Here is a 14,905-nt window from a genome sequence, read left to right as displayed (position 1 = left end):
GTGCTGCTTCAGATTCAAGTTGTAAAGAACAAGGAGGATGCAGCTGTATTTTAAGAAAAATCAAATAACTGATTATAGAACTTCTAGACTGAAAAAGCGAAAAAATATACCTGTTTAAACATTGTATTACAGATTATTGTTGATGATGTAAGTAAATATTTCTAAGAATTTATAAAATGTTTGCTAATCTTTACTAACATGCCATAGTTTAGAACAAGCATCTCCACATGTTTTAAATTCCCCTCAATAGATTTCATCAGGTTAAGGAACTTGGTCCCTTAACCATAGAGATAAAAGTTTCCATGTGGTCTCCTGAGACTATAAAACACATTCTGACTCATTTTATGGATAGATCGTACCCTGAAAATTCAAAGAACACAACAGCCCCAAAACAAGATTACAATAATCTCACTTTCTCTCTTTTGTTCCTTTTAAATCTTTAGCATGATATCTCTTTTCTTAAACAGAAAAATCTCAAGAAATAAATATGGAAAAGTACATTTGTAGTGAAAGAGGCTGAATTTCTCAATCTGATGTGACCACAGTGATATTTTCAGGAAGATAACAACTACCATTTTGAAACTATGTCAGTAAATAAACTGCAGATGTTTCCTGCTAAGAAGTAGCTCTCACTAAAAAAGTAAATTATTTTGTGTACTAATTTTATAGGGTACATATACCTTTAACAGGATCCTTATATGGGGTCCTAAGGTCCAAATATGTTTGTCTTACAGAACTTAGTACTGTACATACTGCAGTATTTGTCTGCTATGCAAGAGATTCCTAGGCCTGCCATTGTTGGTGTGTTTTTGAAAGGTAAAATGGTCTAATCATCAGGGAATGAGAAGCAGGGTTACCCGTTTGACAAAGCTTCAAGGACAACACACACGTTATGTTCCAAATTAAACTCTAAAAGAAACCCATAATCAAACTGAACATGAGAGGTGCCCAAGGACAGCAGAACGGAAGGCTGCATTGCAGAAACTGATTCTATCAGGAGAGAAAGGAATGGGAAATTATATAGTGAGTCCTTGTGGGAAAAAGAAGGCAAATTGATGGTGGAAGGGAAAGGTAAGGAATCCAAGTACATTAGAATGTAAAGAAGGGTGGGTTTTCTATTTTTTTTTCTAATTAACTGTGCAAGTATGAACATTGGGTATCTCCTGTCACAAACTGACCAACCAGCTGCACCTCTGAAGTCTTTCTGCACAATTTAAAAAATTCTTATATGAGAAATTACACATCCCACTTACCAAAGTCAGAACAACTCATAGATGTTAATTTATTTCCAAGCTTTGTTGCTAGAAAAGCCTTTTTTGACTGAGAACACATCAGATCTTATTTTGTCTTATTTATTTAATCTAGATGTGCAACTAACAGCAGTCTAGACCATAGTCCTAATCTGTGCATAGTATTAATTCCACAGGATACAAACTCCAGTGATGTAATAACACTGAATCAATGGATTACATTGCTTAATTAATATAAACATGATATCAAAAGCTTTCTTCCTCATTTTTAGGGATGGCATGGATCTAATAATATAAGAAGACTAAGAAGACAGGAACTGCAAAGACAGGGAGGACAGGACAAGGAGTTCACAAGGAGCATGGCACAACAGAGAAGGAAGGACTACTGGCGGAGAAGGAAATATTCCAGATTGTCTCTTGACTGCTCTTGTTGACTGGATGCACACTGAGTGCAGTAGGCTGTTTGAGCACGTTACAGTTAAATTTCCTCCACAAGGAATCTAACCTGTATGTAAAAAACAGATCTGCACTGCAAACAATCATGGTAAGAGGAGATTCATGGGACAGTCACTTGATAAGTGCTTTCCTGATCCAAACTAAAACATCAGCATGAATGCACTCCTCATCTTCCTGAATGACATCAACAGAGCAAACAGGGAGGGGCCAAAAGGGCTTGGGAGCTGGGAGAAATGAGGCAGAGCTAGGCATCACCAGAGCAGAGTCATCTACCAAGCTGGAATTGAGAAGTATAACTCAGTAGCTACAAACTGTGCAGCTCTCACCTTTCTGGTGACTGTTCAAGACAACAAAACATCCTGCTTCCCATCGTAAGTAGGGAAAGATCAGTGATGTAGGGGATCCCGACTTACCTGGTAAGGATGACTCCATATGAGAGAATTTTGGAAAAAATAGATAAAAAATAAATAAAAGTGATCTAGAAAAGCACTGTTAGAGCAACTACATCCAAAAACTATTCTGCATGTCATTTGACAACATAAAAATCTCCTTGTAGGTATGCTGAGTGCCCTGTGAATATTTGAGTTCAGCAGGAGCGTGGCTAAACGTGTTAAGCTTCCAAATCCAAGAGACTGTGTCTAACCAGAGAAAACAAAACCAAGAGTATAAAGAATTCACCTTCAAAAGGAAGATGTGGGGGTAGGGGTCAGGTGTCTTTGATGCTGGCCAGATGAGGCACAAGAACATGCAAAATCCTGCTTCCTTCAATGTCAGAAAAGTCAAACAGCTAGAGATCATCTTCCTGATCACATGTCCAAGACTTCCAGCCAGTAAACCTTCTGTAGAAGTTTTCTTCTGTTATGAGACTGCTTCAGGCACCTTGTTGTACCTGGCCATCTATGCATCTGCTATTTTTTTTCCCCACCCTTCCTTTTGTTGGTGTTTTCTCTCTCTCCAACCCCACATTCATTACGCAAACAAACAGTAATGAGCCCTGTCCTTTGGCCCACATGGAGCAAAGTCCTGAGCAAACCTTCGGTATTGAGACCAGTGCCATGCCAGAAGGCAATGTAAGTATTTGCACTAATAGGGCAACTTGTGCTCACCCATTTTTGTGGAACCAAGCCTTGATGCTGATGGGGATGTAGAAGTTGTTGAGCAAACATGTGCACAGCCTTTCTCTACATCATCATTCCTACAGCCCACACTGCATGGTAGTAAGGAAGCATGGCAGTTTCCTCAGGCCACCAGAGAAATGCCTCTGCATCCAATAGGGAGCTTCTGGAAAATTATATCTACATTCAAAGCAGTCATTCACATTACCTGGATATATATGTGTACACACACATATAACCTGAAGCATTCTGTGGTTTTAATCCTCTACCTGTGGAACGTCAGCAACATATCTCAATCTCCCAAAGGCCGTGGGACAGTAAATTTGGTAATGTTTGTCAAGTACATAGAAATGTTATTATCAGCAGTGGAGCCCACACAGAAATAATTATTTACTCAGAACAAGCTTGGCTCTGAATGCACAGCAAACAAAGTGTATGGAACACTGAAGGCTAGTGATAAAGGTGGCAAAAAAGTGGTCATTTTCTCACAACCTTGTACACTGCACAGAAATCAGAGGGGGAAAACATTACATTGTTATTAACTGAAGATTACTTCATAATGCATTGAATTTTTATTGAATAAAGACGTGATTACTGAATTTTCTAACTTCCTATCCAGTTTTATTTTACAAATACAGCTTTATATGCAATGCAAATAGTTCTTAGAAAATGTTATTTTGTGAATTCAAGGAATTACTAATAGAAGAGGATGGATTTTAGACTCACTCAGGTTGTCAATTACTTGTTCAAAACTCAAAGACAGCCTTCTTCAGGAGAGTCCTCCATGTGCCAAATAGTCATATCCTATTTTCATGCAATCGTATATTTGCATAATTAAGACTGAATGCAACCAATCATTTGGCAATCTCAAGGATGATTCAAGAGCTTAATGAAGGTTAGAAACAGTGAGAAAATTTCAGTGTTTGAGGGAGAGTAAAAGGTAGGGAATAGCTGGAATTGTGGGTCTGCCACTCAAGATGCCTGTCACTAGTGCATCACAAGAGCCCAAGAAGAGCAGCATGACAGATCAGCAGGACACTGCAGTACAAGCAAGGTTCATTTCTGTTCTGATGTGGAACTGTTATAGAATTTATGAAAAGGATTTGAGGAAGTTCTAGAAAGCATGTGGAGTAGAATAATTTCTATGAAGTTCCAAAGACCGAGTACAAAATACAGTAAGGAAAAAGTCATTTTTACTATTATTTTTTCCCAACCAGTTCATGTTTTAGGCATCATTTTTAGAGGCTGAATTCCACCTTTCTGAACAGCAGTTCTACAACATCCAAACCTGTACATTTGTGTGAACAATCATAATAGATAAAACTATAAAATATCGTACTTTCTTCCTATGATGTAATTAGGCATCAGGCACAACAAACTTGTTGTAACCAAAATTTATTGTTTTCCAGCACAGCTGCACCAAGAAAAAAACATTCAGTTCTCATTTTATATAATCAGATAAAGTATGAACTCAAACTTTATGTTTTGAACAGAAAGCACGAAACGTTAAACGGAATTTAAACTAGTGAGCAGAACCTTGCATTGCAACAAGTTTACCACTGTATGGTTCAGTGTCAAGCCTGGGGGAACATTTCAAAGACTTTTTCCTTGATCTCATTAGAAAGTTTTTGTTGTTGCTGTCTTTTTCTAGACAGAGATTAATTTTGGTAGAAGTCTCTAACAGAATCAAAGGAGGGGCCAATGTGGAACAAAACTGGGAGATTCCCACACTCGAGTTTTCATTGTTAGCAACTCAGAGGATACATGTAAAACAACAAACCACTGAAGATACCATAGAGGAAAAAAAAGCAACAAAATAAGCAGAATTAAATGATATTCACTCCAAAATTATAAAGAAACTGAAGCAAAAAGCAGAAAAATACGTTGTTTGTAATCTCTTGTTTATTAGACCTTGCATTGAGGACTGACTGAAAGGCAGCAAACAGGATGTTAGATTTTTAAACAGGTTTCAGAAGGTCCATGTCTGTGTCAGGCAAGCTAATAGAAACTGTAATAAAGAACAGAATTAGTGGGTATGTGGATAAAGCTATACTTGGGGAATAAGCAACAGGACTTCTTACATGGCCTGTCTAGCAAACGTGCACAAGTTCTGCATAGTCAGCAAGTATATCCAGCTGATATCAACTACCTGGCTTTCCAAAGGATTTTGTTGTTGTTTGGTTGATTTATTTGTTTGTATATGGTGGTTTCTTTGTTGCCTTTGTTGTTAAGAAATTCCTTGTATAGCACCTTTTCAAGAAACTAATTAGTCGTGACATTTCACGACAACTATTTGTTTAAAAGCCAGGAAAGAAAAAGTAGTGTGAAAATAGAACAGATCAAGATCATTGAAATTTAGAAAAATCTGTACTGGGAGCATGTGCTAATCAATAAAGTAATGATCAATGGAAAGGGCATAAGCAGTGAATTGAGAGCTTCTGCTGACAGTATGAACTGATACTTAGTAGGAATCATAGAGAATGGTAGTGAAAAGCTGTAGAGGTGCTTCGCAGATGGGATCATGAAAAAGCAGAATGGAATTCTGTATAGATTTATGTAAAGCAATGCACAAGGGGAAGAAGTTGACTTTATATACAAAATGAGGAGCTCTGAGCTGACCAGAAGCACTCAGGAGAAAGACCACAGAAATGAAATATATGAAGTCATATCATCATTAGTAATGAAAATGAGGACAAAATAGAGAATATTGTTATGCCATAAAGAATTAGGGTTCCCTTACAAATTAAGATGTGTCATTCTGGATCCCCTTTTTAAAAAAGCCATGAAAGAACTGAATAAATTCATGAAAGGGATAATTACAAATGTGGACAAGGTTCAGTAGAGATAATGATCATGTGAAGTAGCACTCTTTCATCTGACTTAGGGGAGAAATCCTGGGAAATTAAGATAAAGGTCCATAAAGCAACAGGCAAAATGGAGAAGGCACAGAGATCAAGCATTGACTCCTTCTACTGTAAGAATAAATTGCCAATGCAAAGCTTTGCAGGAGCAGGCTTCAAAACAGGAGGTAGTACATTACATACGTGTTGTTCGCTGGTGGAATTCATTACAAGAGAAATTTTACCTATTTTGAAGAGAGCAGTAGTCAAGTTCATGCAAGAGAAATCCTTCAAGATTTACATTCTGTCCAGAAAACCCATCTAGTTTGCAACTTTTTCAAGATATTCAGGGAGTGAAGTTCACATCTCCCTATCTTTGTCAGCCAACTTGGAGCTTGATAATGCATACGGGCTGTGTGAGAGGTATCTTCAGAGAGTGGCATCAGCCAAAACAGAGCCTTTGGCGTGTAGCAAGAGAGTTGGGAGATTCTGATATACACAACTCTAGGACCAAGGCAAAGACATTAAAAAAAAATCCAGATTTGTGATAAAGTTGAATAAATGAATGAGCACTAGAGTTGTCTAGGAGATCAAGGGAAGATTGGACAAATCCCTGGAGAACTACTGCTACATGAATGTTCTGTCCTTGTATTCTTGACAACAGACATCTTTTACTGGCCACAGAAAATTGAGCTATTGGCAACTTTGGTCTGACTTGCTGCCAGTATTTTGTTTGATTTGACCTCTGTTTTTACAGCATCATGCAAACAGGCAGTCAAGGCTAAATGTTCATCCTCCTGTTCCTGGGGATTTGACTGCTTGGGCTCAGGTCCAGCTTAGAGAAAATACAGCTGCTGGATTTGAAAACTGTTGTGAAGAAAATTAGAAGAAGCCTCAGAAGGGGCAGCTCCTCCCTCGCTTAGGAGCTGCTGTTATCTGTGACAGTTGCCCTTGACCTCTATCTGAGCTACGATGCAGCTGTGTTATAACCATGCCTGTGCCTGGCCAGGTGTGCCACTAATTGGGACCCCTGACCCACAGCCTGGCTGCCCAGAGCACCCAGAAATGGCCTTGCCATCACAGCCTCTCCAGGTCATCACCAGCCAACAGCTCCTTGGGGTTCTCAGCTATGGTTTTGTTCTATTCCTGTTGTTGGAGGGTGATGGGAATGCACCCAGCCAGGGAGGGCACAGCTGTTTCACCCTGTTGGGTACAGACCATCCCAATCCTGCCAGCACCCCATGGTCCATACTGTCTCCTGACACAGGAAATCAATGCATAAGTTCAATCAGTATTTTCTGCCAGTGTCCACCATGGTTCTGAAGGACAAATCAATAAAACATGAGGAATCTCAACAGCCAGGATACCTGCAAAAGTGTCTTCTATCTTCAGAAGAAAAAAATATCCTAGCACATTTTCATAATTCAGAAGAGCTTCACTTATACATAATGATTTACACTGAAAAGTGCTATTGATTGCATAATACATTTCTCTTTATCATTGATAGCTAAAACATATAAAGCGTTTCATCACAGGAAACTCCTGTCCGAAGTTAGTATACAGGAAAATTGGAAAAGAAGGCTAAATACTAATAAAAAGTTGTTCTCTTCTTCTCTGTGCTTTTAGCACAATGTTCCTCATTCCTGTCTCTGGAAGAAATACTGTGAGAAATAACCCAAACCCACAGCTCTAGTAGAATAATGAAAGTCTTCTAATACTGCCTTGCATAACAGCTTGTCTTAAAACCAGAATTCCCACAGTAAGTTTTGTACAGGACACTAGTTCCATATTTACTCCTGATCACACCTTTCATCTACCTCTCTTTCCCCACACTCTGCTCATTGTCTGCTGCCATACATAATGATTACAACTTCGCAGAATGTAACGATATTTTTCATGCTCTACAGTAGCGGGCTCACTGATGTTCTTCTGAAGTAAATAAAGATTTTGCTGATGACCTGTTCTCTTCATCTAAAAAAGTTCATCTTTTCTGTCTTAGTGAAATATTTTGTCAATACTGAGTCAGTGAGTCTAGAGTTCAAGAAGATTTTTTTTCTGTACAATTTAAAGTACTAATTCTCTGAAGTCAAGTCTACACATTATAAAATTGGAAAGTTAAAAATAGAGTACGAACATTTTCTACTTCACTCAAATTTATTTTCTAGGAACAGAATAATTATTATGCACTATTAAAAAGAGAACTGGAAAAAAAAGCAAGAATCAGGATAGGCTGAGTTAACATTAGAATGAACTTTACCTGAGTTCTGTCAAAACTAGAATGAGATCTCACATAAAGCTTTCTGAATTAAGCACATGTATCTAATTATGGTAAATTCCACAAAAAAAAAAAAAAAAAAAAAAAAAAGAAAAAAGAAAGAAAAAAGAAAAAGAAAAAAAAAGGTTTGATTCAGTAGACTTTACTCTCCTTCAAGAATTATAGCAGACCGAAATTGCCTGGGCTCAGGAAAACCTGATGATGATAACCCAGAGCAGATATGCATCTTTCTTTCCAGATATATTTAGATGCTGGTTTATCTGCAGTACCAAATTCTGGGGAAGGTAGGACTTGTGTCTCATGGCACTGTGTAAAATTTGGCTCTTCCTGTCACCTTGCCTCTGGAGTTGAAATGGGAAGAATGGGCTCTACCTCTCATGAACATTACCTATTTAGCAACTGAGCTTACCTTGTCATCTACCAGTACAGATAAATTCAGATACCTGACTTCTCATCTGCAATGCCAAATGAGAAGTTTACGGCTTACAGTAGTCTCTCTCAGCTATACCATGTATCAACAAGACTGAAGATTTCTTTCTAAAGAAGCCCTGGAGCATCTTGGCTGATTTACATAGGGGCTGATTTCTTCACATGTAGCTGAAATACCATAATAATCAATGCGTTACAAGAGAAAAAATTATATTCTCCCAACTACGCAACTTCTAAAGGATTCCAGCAGTTTCTGAATTTAATTACCTACAAGTTTAGATACGCTGGAAGATTCCAGAGCTGTTTTTATGCATTTTCCCTTGAAAATCTCCAGACTTTCTCACAGTTCTTCATAAGTGAAGGCCTTGATTGTTTACATTGTACTGGAACACTGTGTTTATGTCCATACAATTTAATACTAAACACTAGAAAGTCACATCAATATTACTATTAAGAGAGGATGGATCCCCAACTTAACTCTGTCATATCACAGAAAAAAGTAATTCATCTTAAAATCCAGAAAAAAAATATTGCTATTTAAATCCGAACAAACTATTGCAATGTAAAAGCAATTGAGTACAAAACACACTGATGTATGCTTAGTAAGGCCAGCAAACACTGACTTTTTTTTCCACTGAGTATCCAGACAACTTATTGTGGTGCAAATATGATCAATGCTAGCCCCAAAGTCAAGGTCCCTTACTCAAGCTTGACCAAACACAGCTAAGAATGGTGAGCAAACTTGCACAAAGCTGTATCTGTTCATAAATTTTCCACTTGTTCAGCTGGGGAATGTTTGTGTGTACACAGGACCTTTGAATTTGAAATGAGAGTTCCCTACAACAAGGAGTTGATGGACAGGCTGTTTCCATTTTAGTTGCAAATGTTCTCAGCAGCTCCTGGCTTTTGAGCACTGTAGCCTGAAGTCAAATTAGCTGTTCAAAGGGAAAGTAGCTGCACATTCATGTTCAACTACAAAGGTCACATGCTTGGGATGAAGAGATCCAAGAAAAGAGCTGAACAGAGGTTAGTGGTTGGACACAAGGATACTGAAAATATTCTCCTTTCAGCTTCATGTAGATCACTTGCTTGCTTTTGTGATTAAAAACTCTTCTTGCTGAAAAACTTAAAGATCCTAAAAATTATAAAACAGAATTATTAAGAGTTCCTTCACATGCTAATGGAACACTTTCCTCACTTTTTCTGAGTGTCTTTACAGAGAAGTAATGTTTTTTTCTTTTCATTTAAATGTTGACCAGAGGAAGATAGCAATTTAACAGACAGCCAACTGCAAGAAAATTTAAGAATGACTACATGATCCCTCCTCTATCCATCCTTCCGACCAACTGTGATCCAAGCACCATCAGTGATGATACGTGATCACAATTTCATCTTACATTTTAGAAATCAGAACTCCAAGAAATTGCAAAGGCACTTTGAAAAGTCAAGTTCTCATCTAAGATACGTACTAATTTACCCTGACAGGTTAATAACTTGTCAGCAATCACATTATTGCCCAGAAGATACTGAAAATGCTAGGAATAAACGTAAACATTCATGTAGTTTTAATACAGGGGGATTTAAAGGTGTTACCATTTGCTGATTTCTGTAGTGACATTTTCATTGTAATGGACAAATGGATGCCTTTCAGTATCACTTAACGGGTTGAAGTAAGTCTTAAATTAAGCAAGACCTTTAACTTTCAACAATCACTGAAGCATGCAGACACACTTCCCAAAAGAAATCAAAATGCATTAAAGTATTTTGGGGCATTTTTATAAGGTATAAGATGTACCTACTACATAAGGAGAAGGAAACAAGTAGAAATTGGATAAGAAAGGATTGTTTTCTTCAAGAATAACACTAGAATTCTTGTACTATCTTCATCCCAATGAAATCCAAGCACTCACTTAATTGCTGTATCTCTGAAGACATACATTTTCATCCCACGTCATGGTTTTGACTGGGATAGTGTTAATTTTCTTCACAGAGGCTTGTATGACATTGTGTTTGGGATTGTTGATGAAATTAGTGGCAGAGGCGATAGCACACTGATGTCTTAGTTGTTGAAGAGCAGTAGCTGCACAGAACCAAGAACTTTCCTGCATCATATGCTGCCTTGCCTGTGAGGGGGCTAGGGGTCCACAAGGAGATAGATGGGGATAGAGCCGGGACAGCCAGCCCAAACTGCCAGTGGTATAATCCGTGCCAAATGGTGTTCTACCAGCCATTGCCTTCTATGCGAGTCCTCAATTAGATCTTAAGATGATATGCTTAATTTTTGAACACATTTAAAATTCAGTCAATGCACAACACAACCTCTCTTCATGGTACTGTACCGATGAAGGAAAAAATGTTGCAGCTTCTCCCCACACACCCTCATGATATAGGTTCCTTAGCTAGACTTATGTTACCTGGTGTCCTCTTAAAAGGAGCATTAAACAGGCCCCATCATGGTAAGAGATAGATGAGACAGGAAGATAAAGTATCCCAGCTTGAAATATATCAGTTTTATGTGGAAAAGTGACTGAAGTGGAAGGGGACAAATAGCAAAGGAGCAAAAGCCATCTGTTCAAGTTAAGAACTGGGAAATAGGAGGGAAAATTAATATCCAGATGGAAAAAATGTAAAGTCAAATGAAGAGGTTAACAAAGGGCTGAAAATATGGAACTTGGAAATAATTCCCTACTGGGGATAGCAATAACTGGGGAGGATTTTATTTTAACTCTGAGACACATAGTTATGTTCTCCTTTTCCAATTTTTCAACCCAGCAATAAAAAGAACCACTATTTACACTGCATTCCTATGTAAACAGAGAAAACGAAGATGAAAATATGGGAACCAACAAGAATATGCTATAGATGGCATCTAAATTACCATGGCTAGATGGTTTGTTATTCACAGAAATGCAAAAGGAGAATTGTTTCCTTTAAACAAAAGAATTTGGAACCCAGCATAATCCCAGTTTCAGAGTTATAACTATGAGATCTGATCCTAGTGTTATAATGCTAACAGCAATATTCTTTAGAAGTGTTCTACTCACTCATGCATTGCTAAAGAGGGGGTAAAAAAAAAAAACTGGGCAGAATGCAGCCTGAAAATAAAAGCACAATGGAATTTTATTCTAAAAACCATATTCAAGGGAAGAGCAATGCAAGAAAATAACGAAAGCATTGGTTGAAAGAGAGGTGAAACTCAGTAGTGGACATGTACTACAGGAGATCTCAGCTAAAGAAATGAGAACGCAATGACTGCAGAAGAAAAGAGGTGTTTGTACACACAGCACCAGAAGGTTTCCTTGTACAAAACAAAAGCCAGAGAGATAGGATGGAACTCACAGGGAATAACTTGAGTAACAGCCAGAATGCAGTTTCAGAACTGTGCAAATATCAAGATAGGAGACAGAAGGTTGGGGAGAGCTCAAATGTAATGTTAAAGATCAATTCTCCAGACAAAAAAAAAAAAAAAAAAAAAAAAAAGAGGAAAAAGGAAAAAAAGAAAAAGAGAAAGGAAGGGGTAAGTATTTTGAATGACAATTTTATTCCCCAAAGGTATGCTTCCCACCTATAAAAATAAAACCCAGAGTCCTAACAGTGCCAGTATATACGACAAACAAACTGCAGACATTACCTGAAAGACAGTGAGTATAATATTATAAAGAAAATGCTAGCCAGTGGGGAAAAAAAAAAGTATTTAGAGGAAAAAAAGGGACAAAGTTATAATACACTTCTAGATGAAAACTTTTCTAGATGAAAACTTTTCCTTAATCTTTCAGTTCCCAGATGAAAATGGATGGCCAAAGTTAGAACAGTGGAAGAGAAAGAGACACTAGCAAATACCTTCTGTGAAAATGGCAGAAAGATTATTGAAGAATAAAGGAGAGTAAATGATTGCCAAATGCAGCAACTAATGCAATCAAGAGAATTATTTTTAAGAACATAAAGTCAGAAGGAAGCAGACTTCATAGGTGTCAAAGTGTGCTGCAGTTTCATGGATTTCCTGGCTTCTTTTAAATCAATGGTTATTTTAAAGCTTTGCTGGCTAACAGTTCCTGTGCTGCAACCCTTCTACATACTGAATTTGTCAGATACCAGAAAAAGAGATAAGTCTTAAAAATTATAACACCATCCCTCATAGGAATCTTCCTTTGTTTCCACGGTCATAAAAATGATGCCTTATTGCAAGCTGAGAGAAGGACAATCCAGTAACTATAAAGTGTTCATCACCTGATCATAGTGGTTAGATGCTGCCCTCAGTAATATAAAAGGGACACAGAAACAGCCATTTCTACAAAATCAACCTATATGGTTTAACTTAAAACTAGACATGTCTCATTAAGTTGTTAGAGTTCTTTGAAAAGGTTTTTAAAATACAGTTGCACAGAAACACCATCCAGTGTTTGTGTGGGTGTGCTATGCTCAGTGTCTTTCTGATTCAGTATCCTTGCTCACTATATAGCTTCTGCAAATTTTAAACATGGAAGAGTTAAAGGGGAAATACTAGAGATAAAAACAAAATTTGAAATGGAAGCAGAAGATCTCATTACAGAACTGCCATTTAGACTTCCTTTCAATGCTCAGCTTTCGGTCTTGGTGGGAAAGCAGAGGACACACAAAACTCCTCCTCAGACTCTCTCATGTCTGAATCATGAAATATCTTCATGAAGAATATGAGGGCAATTTATACTGGTCATCAGTAACCATGGCTGATATCAGAATGAGACTATATAACTCTTTTTGAAGGCCAACATTTGGGGTAAAGATTTTTGTCAACAAACTTAACAAGCAATGTTAGACTGTTGTCTCAGTATGGCGAAGGTTTCATCCTTCTTGTAAATATATACACAAATATATACATATTTTCTTTTCACAACTATATATAAATTAACCCGGAATTAAGAACCTAGGAGATAATTAAAACAAATTCTGAGACCACAAGGAAGAAAGATAATCTTGAGAATGGTTTTAAAATGGAGCATATTTTCCCCCCTGAAATTACTAGAGGTAGAGTTTGGGAGCATTTTAACCTAGCAGTACCCTTAGTTTTTAAGACATTCGGCATGTATGCTCATTTTTGAAATTTCATAGAGAGCTTGAGAAGTGTGAAGAAACAGTCTATACAGTTTCTTCACTTCTGAAAGAATAACAGGCAGTTAAAAAAAATTACTTTGAAAAGCTAACTGTGAAGCTCAGATGGTATGTGGGCATGTTCAGAGGCTTAGCTGCTTACACAAATTTCCTCAGTGAAGAAATTAGATTGAGCCTCACCATAAGTTTTGTAGCATAATGCATTTTCCTGATTTGAAATGGTTGGCTCTGGCACCACTGGAATAGCTGTACTGCAGATACAAGCCATACCCTAGTAAAGGTTCAGGTCCGGGCATCTTTAGAGCAAAAAGATAAAAGGATGTGATTCGTCCTGAGAAAAGGGACTACAAGCTCTACTGTGAAAGAATGATCAATCTAAAAGGCTGTAAGTGAGTTATAGAACCACTTGTTGCCAAGTTTAATTACAGGCAGAAAGAAGTGCATGTGATGGTAAAGAGGAGTTTAATTTTCTGCTGCTTTTCCCTTCATATAGGCGACAACGGATGATACCAAAATATGATGATGTGGTGGCTTTCTATATCTGCTTTTTTTCCAGTAAGAAGTAACATAAAATTAGACAAAACAAGAAACAACGACAAAAAAAAAAAAAAAAAAAAAAAAAGTGTGGAGATGGAGAAGCAGGGAAAACAAAGGGAGAGAAATCAAGATCTTCCACTGCAAAGAAACAAACCAAAAATCCCTCTCAAATCTTCTGCAAGCACATATAAAATATAAGACATGAACACTCTGGAAGGTCCATTCCAAGGAAGAGCATATGTTGCTGCCATTACCATCCAGTGAAAGGCTGAGTTATGACTCCTCCACACCACTGACCTCCTCCTACTCATTCTCAGCAAGATGAACTTCTGATGAAGCTGAAGTTTACCTGAAGAAGACTTGTGCTGAATTTTTACCTGACCCTGCTGTCCTAATAAGGGCTTTTCCAGAGCCCTGTAATATCTGGGGAATTTTGTTGATGGCTGAAAGATTATAAACTGTCTTTCCTAAGTTTTATATTGTGATAAAAAAAATTATATTGTCAGTGACTCATCTCTCTCTGAGCATAATTTGATATTATACAGAAATGAAAAGAAACAGTGAGGGGACTATTATCTTCTTTAATAGCAATTGAGCATCTGCAGGAAAATACAGCCTACTATCGGAAAAGAAGGATCACAGGACTTTAATCTCTTTTTCATCTCTGTCTTCAAGTCATATGGCTTTATAAATTCTTGCTGATCACTATCAACAGGTCTCTTTGATGTTTAAAGTCTCAGCTGGAGTCGCGTTTGTAAGCCAACAACTCCTTCCAAAATATTTATGTCCTTTGACTCAAGGTTCAAAATAGGGCAACATCCTTTTTGCCTAATTGCTCAGAGCAAACACAGCATTTCTGTTACACCACTCCAGGTAACAGGAATGACACTCATTTTAGGGCATTATACCTCAAGT

This window comes from Centrocercus urophasianus, unplaced genomic scaffold (genome assembly GCF_019232065.1).
Source record: "Centrocercus urophasianus isolate 14NV4802_14NV808 unplaced genomic scaffold, USGS_Curo_1.0 seq_11, whole genome shotgun sequence".
NCBI lineage: Eukaryota > Metazoa > Chordata > Aves > Galliformes > Phasianidae > Centrocercus > Centrocercus urophasianus.
The sequence above is the reverse complement of the archived record's forward strand: the minus strand, read 5'-3'. Positions refer to the sequence as shown.